This window comes from Schistocerca nitens, chromosome 2 (genome assembly GCF_023898315.1).
Source record: "Schistocerca nitens isolate TAMUIC-IGC-003100 chromosome 2, iqSchNite1.1, whole genome shotgun sequence".
Taxonomy (NCBI): Eukaryota; Metazoa; Arthropoda; class Insecta; order Orthoptera; family Acrididae; genus Schistocerca; species Schistocerca nitens.
Window position 1 is genome coordinate 1,102,127,765 of NC_064615.1, and position 14,907 is coordinate 1,102,142,671.

General features: G+C 41.4%; 1 protein-coding gene across 1 annotated transcript in view; it reads left to right on the forward strand.

The window, feature by feature from the left end:
* The window catches only part of LOC126235572 (odorant receptor 83a-like), a 170,094-nt gene that overhangs the window by 139,224 nt on the left and 15,963 nt on the right, over positions 1-14,907 (forward strand). The window lies entirely within an intron of this gene.

Here is a 14,907-nt window from a genome sequence, read left to right on the forward strand (position 1 = left end):
CGTACCAATGTCTCGCCAGTTTCTCGTGTAAGATTTTTTTTTCCATATTCCGCAAGCCACCTGACGGTGTGTGGCGGAGGGTACCCTGAGTACCTCTATCGGTTCTCCCTTCTATTCCAGTCTCGTATTGTTCGTGGAAAGAAGGATTGTCGGTAGGCCCCTGTGTGGGCTCTAATCTCTCTGATTTTATCCTCATGGTCTCTTCGCGAGATATACGTAGGGGGGAGCAATATACTGCTTGACTCCTCGGTGAAGGTATGTTCTCGAAACTTCAACAAAAGCCCGTACCGAGCTACTGAGCGTCTCTCCTGCAGAGTCTTCCACTGGAGTTTATCTATCATCTCCGTAATGCTTTCGCGATTACTAAATGATCCTGTAACGAAGCGCGCTGCTCTCCGTTGGATCTTCTCTATATCTTCTGTCAACCCTATCTGGTACGGATCCCACATTGGTGAGCAGTATTCGAGCAGTGGGCGAACAAGTGTACTGTAACCTACTTCCTCTGTTTTCGGATTGCATTTCCTTAGGATTCTCTCAATGAATCTGTCTGGCATCTGCTTTACCGACGATCAACTTTATATGGTCATTCCATTTTAAATCACCCCTAATGCGTACTCCCAGATAATTTATAGAATTAACTGCTCCCAGTTGCTGACCTGCTATATTGTAGCTAAATGATAAGGGATCTTTCTCTCTATGTATTCGCAGCACATTACACTTATCTACATTGAGATTCAATTGCCATTTCCTGCACCATACGTCAATTCGTTGCAGAGCCTCCTGTATTTCAGTACAATTTTCCATTGTTACAATCTCTCGATATGCCACAGCATCATCCGCAAAAAGCCTCAGTGAACTTCCGATGTTATCCACAAGGTCATTTATGTATACTGTGAATAGCAACGGTCCTGCGACACTCCCCTGCGGCACACCTGAAATCACTCTTACTTCGAAAGACTTCTCTCCATTGAGAATGACATGCTGCGTTCTGTTATCTAGGAACTCTTCAGTCCAATCACACAATTGGTCTGATAGTCCATATGCTCTTACTTTGTTCATTAAACGACTGTGGGGAACTGTATCGAACGCCTTGCGGAAGTCAAGAAACACAGCATCTACCTGGGAACCCGTGTATATGGCCCTCTGAGTCTCGTGGAAGAATAGCGCTAGCTGGGTTTCACACGATCGAAACGTGAGCCAATGCTACGCTTGACACCTTTCTACGTCTCCGGCTGAATCGAACATACCCCGTATTGTATACAAGGCGAAAAATGCCGTTTCTGGTGAGTTTCGTGTTACAGTCTGCCAATTATTAAAATCTGCTATTTTAAGGAACTGACACAATTAGCAAACATAGAAAACGCATTTTTTGCGGTATGATTTAGTAAAGTAAGATATCGCGAAAGGGTTCTTCGGTGGTTAAACTTTCTAAAACCATCAGCCCTGAGTGCAGTCAGGTATTAGATAATACCCCCTCCCTCCCTCACCAAGATTACTGCCTAACTACGCTTTGGAATGAATACTAACTTCTTTGAACACTTACAGTTTTAAAATGATGAATTATGAATAATATTTAATTTTTTGTAGGTGTTTGTTAAACCACAAACTAATCTGTCAGTGAGACTATGGGTATGCTTGTTTCGAACAACCCTTTTTTATGGAATTCTCAGTGCATTGCGAGTGTTACTCAATACTTATCACAAAAGAAAGCCAACTATCGACATTGAGGTTAATACTTGTTAGGAAACATGCTTCCTCTGCTCCAGTTGTCTCCCTGGCGACCCTTGCTTCACCACCTCCTGCATCTCCATTTAAAATCTACCGAATTAAAATGTGTACACTTTACTTAGGCTTAATCTTTTTAGCTCACTTCACTACTGGACTCCTCACTCCTGAACTGGCTGCCTATGCTTTGTGCCTGGCCACTGCCGCTAATAACAATAATAACAACAATACAGTGTAGTCCATACAGCAGTACAGAAGCCGTTTCAGAGCTGCTATTCTGCTGTCAGTTGGTTCGCTTATTATTCCAAAATCAATAACGAGGCAATTTCTGATCTATTGCAGGAACTACCTACAACCTGGAGAAGGCATTTTCATGAGATATTTAAGCATATGTGGCGAATATGTCTCAGTTTTGCTGTCATACATGCAGGATACACAAAGTGCAAAATATCTATATAGTGCGTCATTTCTGTGAGAAAGATAATGTTTATACATACATTTCACAAGCAGTAACACCCAGAGCAATGTGTCATATGTTACAAATCATTTGGTTTCGAGACCAAAACAGCTGACGCATTTTTTTTTTTTTTTTACCTCCTCAGAAAATTATTTTTACCCCTCATAGGGTTATAATTTCCACATTTCCGGGTTGGAAACCACTTCTAAGTGGAAAGTAATCTACCACCGTAGCCGAGGTCGCTAAAGCACGTCTGTGTGATAGTGCTCGACTCGGAGGTAAATTGGTTCGAATACTAGTGAAGGGTGAAGTCTTCAGTGCCACTATTTTGTTGGCAAGGGGGAGGGGGGGGGGAGACGTGGTGGCACAAAGTTCCTGATTAACAGTCTCTGTGCCAATGTCCTGCATTAAATTCCAAAACTTTCTGCAACTTCTGATTAAATGGGGCATGTAATACTGTTGGTGATCCATCCATCAGGTGGAGACGTTCAGCTCGACGTTCCCCTTGGTGCTATTCAAGAACAGTTGGCTATGTGCAGGCTCTGGATCTCATCCTCTTCCTTCTCTCATTATTATCATCACATGAACATAAAGATAACACTGCAATATAGTTTCTTACACATACAGTGTACAAATACACACAAGATACAACTCTCACATATCCGCAAGGGGAGGGACCAAAGAGCAGAGGAAGAACATCTTCCACCAGGTCGGATATTCCAGTCACAAATTCCATATGACATTGACACTTTAAATGAAAATTTGTAAGATGGGAATATGAACCTCTCCAGATGTTTCACACAACCGGTGTATGTGTTCCTTCACGCTGACTATTACGAAATGTAAAATACTTTTGAGTATAACACGGAAATACTGGAGGTAAAAAAATAGTGTTATGTAGACTTATGGATCTTCGTTGATGATAGGGACATAAATATTAGCTCCTCAAAATATTATAAGCTTTGTTTCCTTATTGAAATATTGCATCAGTTACAATTATCTAGGAGGAAATGAAGCATTCTTAAAGATCTCGTGTCAGTCTATTTGGCGCTCTTCAATCCATAGACACCTGCGCAATGTGCTTCATTATCTTCATCGGCACATTTCTGAGAAAAACTATCACGTTGGTGAGTACATCCCGTGTGATGGTTCCTGAGCGCTCGCCTGCGACACTGGAAATCACATCACCTTACGTGTCCACGTACGCGTCCAAATTAGTTTCCATGCCCCATGGATGAGCCCCTTAACGGTGGGGTATTTCAGCTAAAGAAGTGGCGAAAAGCCGACATCAGTACGGAAGCCACAGTGCCAGCAATGAGGCGCAATGGATCTGCTGCACACTACTGCGTTCCATATTACACTTGCCAGCGTCAAATCAGCGGAACTTCAAACTAACCTGGACTAACCTCATTGGATCTCTTTCTGTTGGGCCATGTCGACAATTTTCGTGGAACGTTCCAAAGATTAGGCCTCCACTTTTATGGAGGAGTATGGAGACAGTAAGGGTATAGGTACCAATATCATTCCCGATCACACAGGTGAACTGAAATGTGACCCTCCAAACAGTTTCCTTTGAATGCTATTTTTCGTTAACTGCGATTTTTAGTTGCGATTTCTCAGAGTTTCCGAATTCATAACTTGTATACCTTCAAAAACATTGAAATGCGATATATGCGCTTTCTGGTAAGTGTATCTGCTAACTAGTATTTAACCCCTAAATTTTCTGCCAAGTACTGATAAATATTGATAAAGAATTGGTTATGTATTTCAAGGTTTGTGGGCACACTGTACAGACAAGTAGCATCGCTGGCAGATGATCGGAACACAGTGCAGAAATTCTCTGACAGTCAGTCTCGCTTATGGCTTTGTTGTGGTCAGTGGCTTGTCTTGCGTACGATCTATGTGGCAATAAAAGTATTCCATATTGTGTTCACATTGTGGTATTATTTGCCACCGTCATCGTCTATGTTCTGTATAACTACAATGGTGGCGCCAGACGACTGTATTCGCAAGTAATTGCACCGTTTGCTACTATTACGCAACTACAATGCTGCCTGCCTGTGGACAACGTTTTCATGGCACAACGTCAGTCGCTATGGATAACACCATCCATGGTGTCCGCATGATGAAAAATGACAATGACACTCTCTTGGACAGTGCTACATTAGTGTGGAACACCGCAAAACAATGGAATGTAGCAAACAGTGTACTTTGTGATCTCTCTCCAACCGGTTGGATTCATGTCTACACGCTTTCAAGGAGACTTCACTCCAAACCTCATGCAGCCAGATGCATCATCTACTGTGCATCGTGCTGTGGCGCATACATACAATACTTGCTCGCCTGTTCTTCCACTATGAACATTTTCTCAGCAACCTATAAGTCACAGGACACATCATCCAACGTGCTTCTCCTTCATGGTGACAGACTTTTTGTACATGACCACATCAACCACCAGTTATACCTCATTCACACAGGCTCAAAGATCAGCCCTTCACCACCCTCCTACCCAGGCAAACCAACATCCCATACACCTATTCAATTCTTGCAGCAAATGATTCGACAATCCATATCTATTGTTCACAAGTCTGCACATTAGACCTTGGCCTCAACAAAGAATTCACTTGGACATTTATAATTGCAGGTTTAGTAGAACTAGTTATCTACGACACTTCCACCTGGTTCAAGACCTGTTTAAACGTGCTAACTCACTCAACCAGCACCTGCTCTGCTTCTGTCATACTTGGTCATGCCCCCTCAGTGACCCGGCATAACTTTACAGTTTGCTCTGACCCCTACAACCACCTCTCTCAGACATGCCCGATGGTCATCGGCCTCTCCAAGAATATCTTCATACTGTTGATCATATTCAACACATCCAACAAATCTCAACCCACACAAAACATTCACATACATCATGACAGCAGTGTAATCACACACAAGATCCAAGATGCCAAATGGGAACTCCAAGCAACATGACTGATTCTGGATTGGCTACATCAACTGCCTGCATTCATCGCCTCCACAATTCCATTCCAAACTACCCCATCGAAGGTCAGTACAGCACCACTCGCTTACTCACCTTCTGCTGAGACTTCGGACACCCCCCCCCCCCTCCCTTTCCCTGCCAGAAAGATTCAGTGTGAAGTAAGAGCATCACATCCAGCCGTCTGATACACCATAGACCAAGTCAGTTACTGAAAGACCTATTTTGGGCCACCAAAACAGCAGTGAATGAGCTCTTGCAAGCAGGGATATTTTGTCCCTACAACAGTTCCTGAACTGCTCCCATAAGGTTGGTCCCAAAAAAAAAGAAAGGAAACAACAGATCTCTCAGGTTGTGCAGTGACGACACAATCCTCAATGAGCGTACTTTTATATATAGTATAAAACAATCAGAACTTCACTCATTATTTGGCAAAACTCCTCTGTTTTTATTGTTACTGACGGTAATATGCCTAACTTACACGTACCTGTATGCCCAAATGACATTCACAAGACGGCCATTATCACGCCTTTCGGTTTATTCGAGCTTAGGTTCATGCTGTAAGGACTTCACGAATGCAGCACAAATGTGGGAATGCTGCAGTGATATTTTACTTTTTCTTTATGGCATTTTAATTTTCTCACTGGAGACAGTTATTTGATGCTGCCGGGTGCCATCATATCTCTGATGACAGACAAATGCAGCGAAGTAGGGAAAATAACCTGTGCATTAATTATGTGACCTAAGTAGTTCAGTTTTTCCTAGAAGAAGGAGCACTCTTCCTTGTTGCAGTTTAGGCCAGCCACAGAAGTAACTTGCAACAGACAGTCTAAATTTGTTAAATATTCAGCAGACAAATGACCCTCGGCTACAATATCGTCCAAGAAGGCACTTTTGCTGTTAACTGTTACAGGACCTATTGTCAAATTGCAGGAGCTGAAGAACTACCAAACGATAATCGGTGAAACTGGAACTAATCTAGGTAAGTGTTTATCACGAAGTATAACTTGGACTGTTCATCCAGTGGCAATTACAAATATGCCTCAGGTAAATCAATCTTTCAAAAGTATCTGCCCTAATTCAGTCTATTCATGAATTCCTTCGGACATGGGAGAGAAAAAGAATCCAAGACAGTTTTTGGGTTTAGTGGTACTTTAAAATCCACACACAGACATAAACCACCTGAAGGCTTCTTGAAAATGACCAAAGATGCTGCCCATTTGCTTGCAGGAACGGATTGGGTAACCCTATCGTCTTTCAATCTATGCATTTCCTGAGCAGCTCGCTCACGTACTGCATGGGAGACAGGCTGTGGGCCAAAAAATCCCAGATGCAAACTGAGTTTCACAGTAATGTGCGCTTCATGATCTTTAGCCCTTCCTAAACTTGATTCAAACATTTCCTTGTACTTATTACACGAGTCAAAAACATTAGTGTGAAGCGGAGAAACACTATTGTAACAGACTGTCCTGTATGTAGAGGTTGAAGAAATCAGTTAAATATAATCCAAACATATTTGCATTGTTCTTATATGTGAGTACGTGAAGGAAACACACTTTTTCATTCCACGAAAAGTTGCAAACAAACTATACATCCCAAGAACGGAATTTCTTCTCGGCTGTAGGCAGACAAAATAGAAGTAGGCCATTCTAGCAGTGGGCAACCGATTCTGTCATATGTGTCTTTATTAATTAGTGAAACAGGAGCACCAGTGTCCAACTGTAACTTAATTGCCTTTGTTCCACTCGTAACAGCACAAATAATTTTTTCGACTTCCTGCGTACTGCATCAGAAGGTTTCGCGATGTGGAAATTCGAGGCATGATTTGCGTCATTGTTAATGACTTCGCCGTAACTGTATGTATTTGTTGGCAGCTCTGCAGCAAGAACGAGTTCATCTGGCAGTGACTGTTTACTGAGCCTGGGTTGCCGCGTATACACATTGTTTGAATGTGACACTGCCGTCCTCGCTGGTAGCAGTTTACATCGCGACAAGGACAACCTTCCCAGTCATGATTCGAATAGCACTGGGGACAAGACTTCCTCACCGACTGTTGTAGTACTTGTGTACCGCGGCGAGACTGGAAGCTTTCACTTCTACGTGTACTTTTTGTCTGAGCTCTGTTTTTTATTATTTTTTTTTTCAGTTTAACACTGTCATGTTCTGTAGACAGGCTGTCTTGTACATAATGAATACCAGCAACACATAGCGCCTCAAAATCAACCTTTGTTGTGTCCACAATAGTTTGATATTGCGCAGTAGACTGAACTGTTTTTCAGATCAGAATTTCACAGTTTTAGACCTACAGTACAAATGCGATCATCTGATACATTCTGTGTGATTGTATCACGTAACATGACACCAGAAGATCACTTAAAATTACAATGCCTTGTTAGCCCTCTGACTTCGGCAATCCACTGCCTTAATTTCTGTGCACGCTGCTGCTTGAGACAGAAAAACTTAAACCTTGCTGCCCTGACTATTGGAATGAGTAGATAGCACATTTCTCAATAAATAATTAATTACCAACATCTGCATATGAACTACAAATAATGAAATAGGAATAAATATTCGTTGAAAATTAGTTTTTACTGTCAACACTTTCCCACAAGCTCTGAAAACGTAAATAAAGATAAGTCCACTTTCAAAACCTACTTTCTCCTATCACCAGCAGATGCCTGCACTGAAAAATCGATGTTTATCTATAAAGTATAAATCGATATATGCTTGGAAAATATAAATAATGAATTAGGAATTCGTATTTGTTAGGCATGAATTTTATCGTAAATACCATCCCACATACCCAGAAAATACGAAATAACAGCATATCCCAGTTTCTCCAGTCACCAGCAGATGACTGCACTATAAAATCGGAACCATAGTTCGTTCTTTGTACTACACTAACAAATGGCTCCACTATCACTTAAGAAACGCAAAAGGTCGCAAATTAATTATTTTCTGTATTTAAATTGTAAATATTCTAAAATGTCTGCAAAACACAGCAGCAGCGCGAAAAACTGCGATGTTTAACTTTGGTTGTTGAGGTTCACACATCGAAAAACACCATTTGATGTTACAGTAATGCAAATAAGTGTGCAATGTAAAGGAAAGAGTTACTTTCCACATACATATATGTTCGTCAAATTAGTGCCCAAAATTCTGAAGTGTGCATCCCAATGGTAGATTTTAACATTCACAGAAATTAGGCCTAAAAATTCGATGTCATAAAACACCCTGACCAGGCCGATAACTGCAGTAAAATGAGCGTTAGCTAATCAGGCAGACTGAATGCAACTACCCTCAACTAAACATCAAATAAAATATTTCCGACACAGTGCAAAAAGTACGATGTTTACATTTCTAGTTGAGTTTCATATACGGAAGAACACCGTTTAATGTCACCATATTGCAAGATAACGTCACCAATGTAAATGAAAGCGTGAGTTAATTTCCACACATACACATATTGGACAAATTAGTGGCCAAAATTCTGAAGAATGTGCCCCGATGGTAGATCTCAACATTTGACACTCATAGGAATTAGGCCTAAAAATTGGATGTTGTAAATCTAACCTGACCAGGCTTAGGCCGAAAAATTCAGTGTCGTAAAACTATCATGAACAGCCTTATACCTACAGAAAAATACGTGTTAGCTAAGCAGGCAAATAGAGAGACTGAATTTAACTACTCACAGTACACCCTAAAAGTATATATTTCAGCATTTTGAAATAGTTCTCAACCACTCATGCAGGAGGGACAGAGATAATGCATAATGCTACTCACTAGAAAAAAATATAAATGAACCTATTCATTGCCAGTTCTTGTAATTATACAACTGACAGAGCCTTACTAATGTCTATGTAGAAAACTGCAGTTTGCAGTCAGAAGTCTTACTAACAGACTTACAGACTCTATCCGTCCTATATTATTGTTCACAATATTCCGAAAAAATACGTCAGCAGAGCTGTTCACGTATATCAAAACGCAAAGTGAGTATTCGATCTGTGCAGTTGCGTTTCTGAAAAATATAGTTCGCTAAAATAAAAACTTGTAACCAACTACAAAATCGTCTGATTAGGAAAGTGTAAGTTGGATCTTCGTACTCCGACAACTCAAATATTTTAGAATTTCGGTACAAGAGTGAAGATTGTGGTACCAGATTGGTGTTGGGAGCGACGCAACAGAGGATGTGGATCGACTCAATTTTAGGAAATGTAATTTGCATATCGCGATTTGGTAGTCGCTCTATACTATATGATTGGTTGGAAAAAAATTCAGACTTCTTTTCTGAATGATTGTAGGTTTCGCACATACAGTGAGGGAGAATTGACCTTTGCAAATTAGTAATGAAATCACACCAATGGCGGATCTGTGCCACATCGAAGTGTTATGTCTTCCCTGCTAGAAATTCTGAAAAAATACAACTCGTAGTACAATGAGTAATGAAATGAACATGTGGACTGGTTAACTGGTAATAAAACAGCACTTAAGTAACCAAAATAAGGTAGTATATTGTGAAATTACTATGTATAACTAAAGCCAACGATGCTTATATGTCAAAAGCAGAGGACAGAAAGACAAGTGTGAACAGCCAGCCTTCTCCTAGCTGCTCTCAAGAAAATTTGAAGGCTGCGCCTTCGTTTATTACAGAGATAGCATAACTACAAACATCAACTCTGTGGTTGCAATCTTTATGCAAAAGTTTTACATAAAACATAGTTTTTTAACAAACGGATACTACAATAACTCCTGAATGTCTATGATGTAATTCGTTGCTACCTTGTGAGTAATCATTCAAACTTAACACATCGGAAAGAAAAGTTAGTGTGTACATTTCTATTTCTTGTTCAATAAAAAGTTCCCTTAAATGTTCAATTTAATCATTGTGAAGTCCTTGGCACAGACTCGTCCTTTATCAACATGGCGTATGAGTGACACAAAGTTCTGGGGGTGAGCATCGATTTCAAACACTTGTCGGTGGCTGCGAGTCTATCGGAGATGTGACATCAGGCGCTGATGGTAACGTCAGATACAGGCTATTGAATCATACGCGGTTGCATGGTGTCCCTAGGCGGCGCCATGCCAGCTGCTATGATTTTCTTGGAACCCTACAGTGCAGTTGGATACGTGTAAGCGTCCGTGATATATGACACACTTGTACACTGACTTAAGGCCAGTATTACACTATCAAATTTCTTTGTCATAGATTTGATCAAAGATTTGATCAAATATTCGTCAAATATATTTTACAAGGATCTTTAACATGGCGCTGAAAAGGGGTATTATATTGTCATCATATTTTTCATCAAAGTTCAAGACGGCTAACAACAACTTGTTATTAACCGCTTCAGCTGCATGTACCACAATTGCACTGTGTGCACATGCGGAAGAGAAGCGGGGGAAAAAAGGAAACCTACCTGGGTGAAGCCGTGGGTTTTACGATGACACGATAAAAGCATTCAACAAAACTTGTTACGTGAGCTCATAGTGGAGGACGTCAAGTCGTACATCAATTACTTAAGAATGGATGAGCATACATTTCAGTATGTGCTCAGTGAAGTGTATCGTCATATCACAAAGCACAATACTCACTTAAGAACTGCTATATGTGCAGAAGACGGCTCACTGTAACACTCCGATTCCTTGCTACAGGAGAGAGTGAGGTTAGGTCAGGTCAGGTCTCCAATCTGCTTAATCTATTTTTGTATTCAGGGTGCCTCACGTTGTAAAGCACCTCATCAGCTTCATAGATCTCTATCAATTTGGTAGTTATCGGTACACACCAGCAATGTTTATAAAAACACTACAGATGACAGAGCACTGCAGCAATGCTAGCGCTCCATGTGGTAACGTGCCACACTGCAGTAAACAGAAGACAAGAATCTTCTTTGATCAAATCTACAGCGAGGCCCTAGATTTGATCAAATTTATTTGACGACAGGCGAGATTTGACAAAGTTCCTTATTACACCATCAAATTTCTTTGACGAAGATATTTGACAAAGAAATTTGATAGCGTAATGCTGTCCTAAGTTAGGGCCAACCATAACGAGCCGAACTTCACGCGTGCAGCATGTGCAACTCGGCTTTGCCCGGGCCTTCTCGGAAGTACCTAGAACTGTGTGGCATTTTATTTAACATTGCAGTGCTGTGTTTTTCGGTCGACGTAACTCTCTGAGTTTGGCAGAATCATTGTGTCACCATTGTTTACCCTTCACCATTTGCTCGTGGTATGAAAGACGTTCACAGGTTCAGTGGCTGTTTACACAAAAAGGGTCAGTCTAGTGATCTATCGTCACAATCCTTTAAAATGAATGGGAAATGACAGAAGAGAGGGATGAGAATTCCGAAATCGTATAAGAGACGAGCACTGCAGATCTGCTATGAGAGGATGTTAGAGTATCACGCAGAAAGAATTTAATGATTTAGTTGACAATGAAAGTGCGAAAAATTATAATCGACAGACAGGATTCGTCATGATGTCATTCTTGTTAAATTTTCAGGCAGTACAAATAGTAAAATCTCTGAAGTCGCCCGTATTATTCCATTGTCTAGGACTCCATATATTACTACAAAGTAGGTTGGTTAAGTCAAGGAGCGTGCCTAGAAAATTTTTCGATTTATATATATATATATATATATATATATATAATGGAAAATACCAAAAGAGGTTAAGTTTCGTTACACACTTTGTGGTATGGTTACGTCTCCAGGCATAACGTGTACACCAGATAAGTTTACCTACACTTTCAGACGAAATTCACACACACCAAGTGTTTGTGTTAGGATGTCCCTGTAGAACGGAAACTCATTGTGTAAGATAAAATATTGTCTCATACGACCTCCGTTATTCTGTGTTCTCAGCATTTGCCAATGTAGATCTGCTTCTTGTATTTCTTTCATGTTTCTGCACATGTCAGTGTAGTACTGTATAATATGTATTGTGGGGTCACCGCCAGACACCACACTTGCTAGGCGGTAGCTTAAATCGGCCGCGGTCCATTAGTACATGTCGGACCCGCGTGTCGCCACTGTCAGGATCGCAGATCGAGCGCCACCACACGGCAGGTCTCGAGAGACTGACTAGCACTCGCCCCAGTTGTACGACGACGTTGCTAGCGACTACACTGACGAAGCCTTTCTCTCATTTGCCGAGAGACAGTTAGAATAGCCTTCAGCTAAGTCCATGGCTACGACCTAGCAAGGCGCCATTTGTAACATTGCATGTATCTTAAGAGTCTCACTTATATCGTCCATAGCGATGTACCACAAGGATGGAATAAAGTTAAGTATTTCCGCAGCTACGTACTTTTCTTTATAGCATTCATTACGTATCTTGTTTCAGACCTCACGCCATCCTTCGTGCGCTTATAGCGTGCATTTCGGCCCCCTCAAACACACTGTGTCGGCACCTCTGTCGACACAACATGTATGACATCAAAAACGCAAAGCTTTGTAGTTAGTACAGTATATACTTTAATGTTTTTACCTAGCCACGCGCAATCAGCACGAAATTACGGTAATGAAAACCTGTATGGTAATAGAACTTTTTGAATGCCCATACAGTAGCTAGTGTTTCTAATTCTGTTGCTGAACAAGAATGCTCGTAGTCAGTGAGTGTTCAACTTGCAAATCTTGTCACATTCACTTCATATTTACCCTCTTACTGGACAATTTGAAACATACATGAGCCCAGAACTGTGTTTCAAGCATCTTTAGCTACACAAAAATATTTGCTCATATCAGATTGACATAAGACATCTGAGTTAACTAGTGCTTCTTTAATTGCGTTAAAACCATTGGTGCATTCCTTAGTGCAAAGCCACGAAGCATTCTCCTTCAGTAAACCGAGTAACGCTGCGCTCTTTAACAACTGGTCTGGAACGAAACGTTGGAAGAATGAGCTGAGTCCTAGGAATCCTTTACCTGCTTCTTGGTGTAAGAATATGGGAAATTCTTGACTGCGCTAATTTTATCAGGATCTGGTCGTATCCTTTGTGAAGATATTAAGTGTCCTAAAAATTTTATCTCCTCTCTGGCAAACTTAAATTATTACAAAGTTTCTGTTACTGCTGCATGTGAAAATTTTTCTAGTGTCCTTTCTAGAATGTGTAAGTGTTCTTCCCAGGTATTTGTTACTATGGTAATGTCGTCAATATACAGAGTTACACTTCTCAACAGTTCTAGATCTACTACTTTGCCTAAGGCTATAATGAACGCTCCAGAACGAACATTAAGTCCGAAAGATGACACGCAAAAGTGATAAATTCTACCATAAAAATAAAGGCTGTATACTCGGTAGACCCTTGTGTTAATTTTACTTGCCAATACAAACTTTGTAAATTGTAGTGGGAACTTCTGTCACAGAGGTGTTCCAAATGATCGTTATTTGTGGTTGCCATTCCCTATATTGAGCGACATGCTGCACAAGCTGTTCGGCTGATATGCGCCCCTCTTGCTCTGAAATGAACTGGTTTATGGATCTCAACAGACTTGACTCCAGAGTTTGATTTAACAAGGTCAGATTCTGCATTGGCAAAAACTCTAAAGTTGCTTCTGGACAGTACAGCTGTGGATGTGCAACATTCAATCGTGTAACTCCTGAAATTGACGCTGGCAGATGGAAGGTTGGTCCTGTTATGTTACAAGCAGTTCCATTGATTAAAATTCCCCTCCCCTCGAGCTCTATACGTTTCGCTTCTGCAAATACTCCCTGCTCAAAACAACTTGCTACTACTACTACCAAAATCTTGTAGGTGAAGATCCAATGCATCCCAAACCATTGCAAGCTCAATTTTGTCCCTTGGACAGGCTATTTCTTTCTTCCTAGCTAAAAATAACTGCACCGTGCACCTGTCCAGATTGGTGCTTACCATCCCGGCTGCACATACCGTTACCTTCCCTCTATGGTAGCTTCGTAATTCTTCCCTTGTCATCTCGGTGTACCGGTTGCTAGCTGCTGAAATCAGCAATACCTCCTTAGTTTTCACTTCCACAAACTTGCTCAACGCTCCCCTTTTCAGTGCCCTGAGGACAGTGATCACCATCACCTTTCCTCCCTCTTCAAGAAAAGACTGCTGTCCCTATCAGGCTTACAATACTCGAAATCACATACACCTTATGAAAATACAATGCCTAATTAATCTACGCAAACCAAATGATACATAACAAGAAAAGAAACTACAAATTCTCTACTACACTCCTGGAAATTGAAATAAGAACACCGTGAATTCATTGTCCCAGGAAGGGGAAACTTTATTGACACATTCCTGGGGTCAGATACATCACATGATCACACTGACAGAACCACAGGCACATAGACACAGGCAACAGAGCATGCACAATGTCATATCCACCTTTCGCAGCAATGCAGGCTGCTATTCTCCCATGGAGACGATCGTAGAGATGCTGGATGTAGTCCTGTGGAACGGCTTGCCATGCCATTTCCACCTGGCGCCTCAGTTGGACCAGCGTTCGTGCTGGACGTGCAGACCGCGTGAGACGACGCTTCATCCAGTCCCAAACATGCTCAATGGGGGACAGATCCGGAGATCTTGCTGGCCAGGGTAGTTGACTTACACCTTCTAGAGCACGTTGGGTGGCACGGGATACATGCGGACGTGCATTGTCCTGTTGGGACAGCAAGTTCCCTTGCCGGTCTAGGAATGGTAGAACGATGGGTTCGATGACGGTTTGGATGTACCGTGCACTATTCAGTGTCCCCTCGACGATCACCAGTG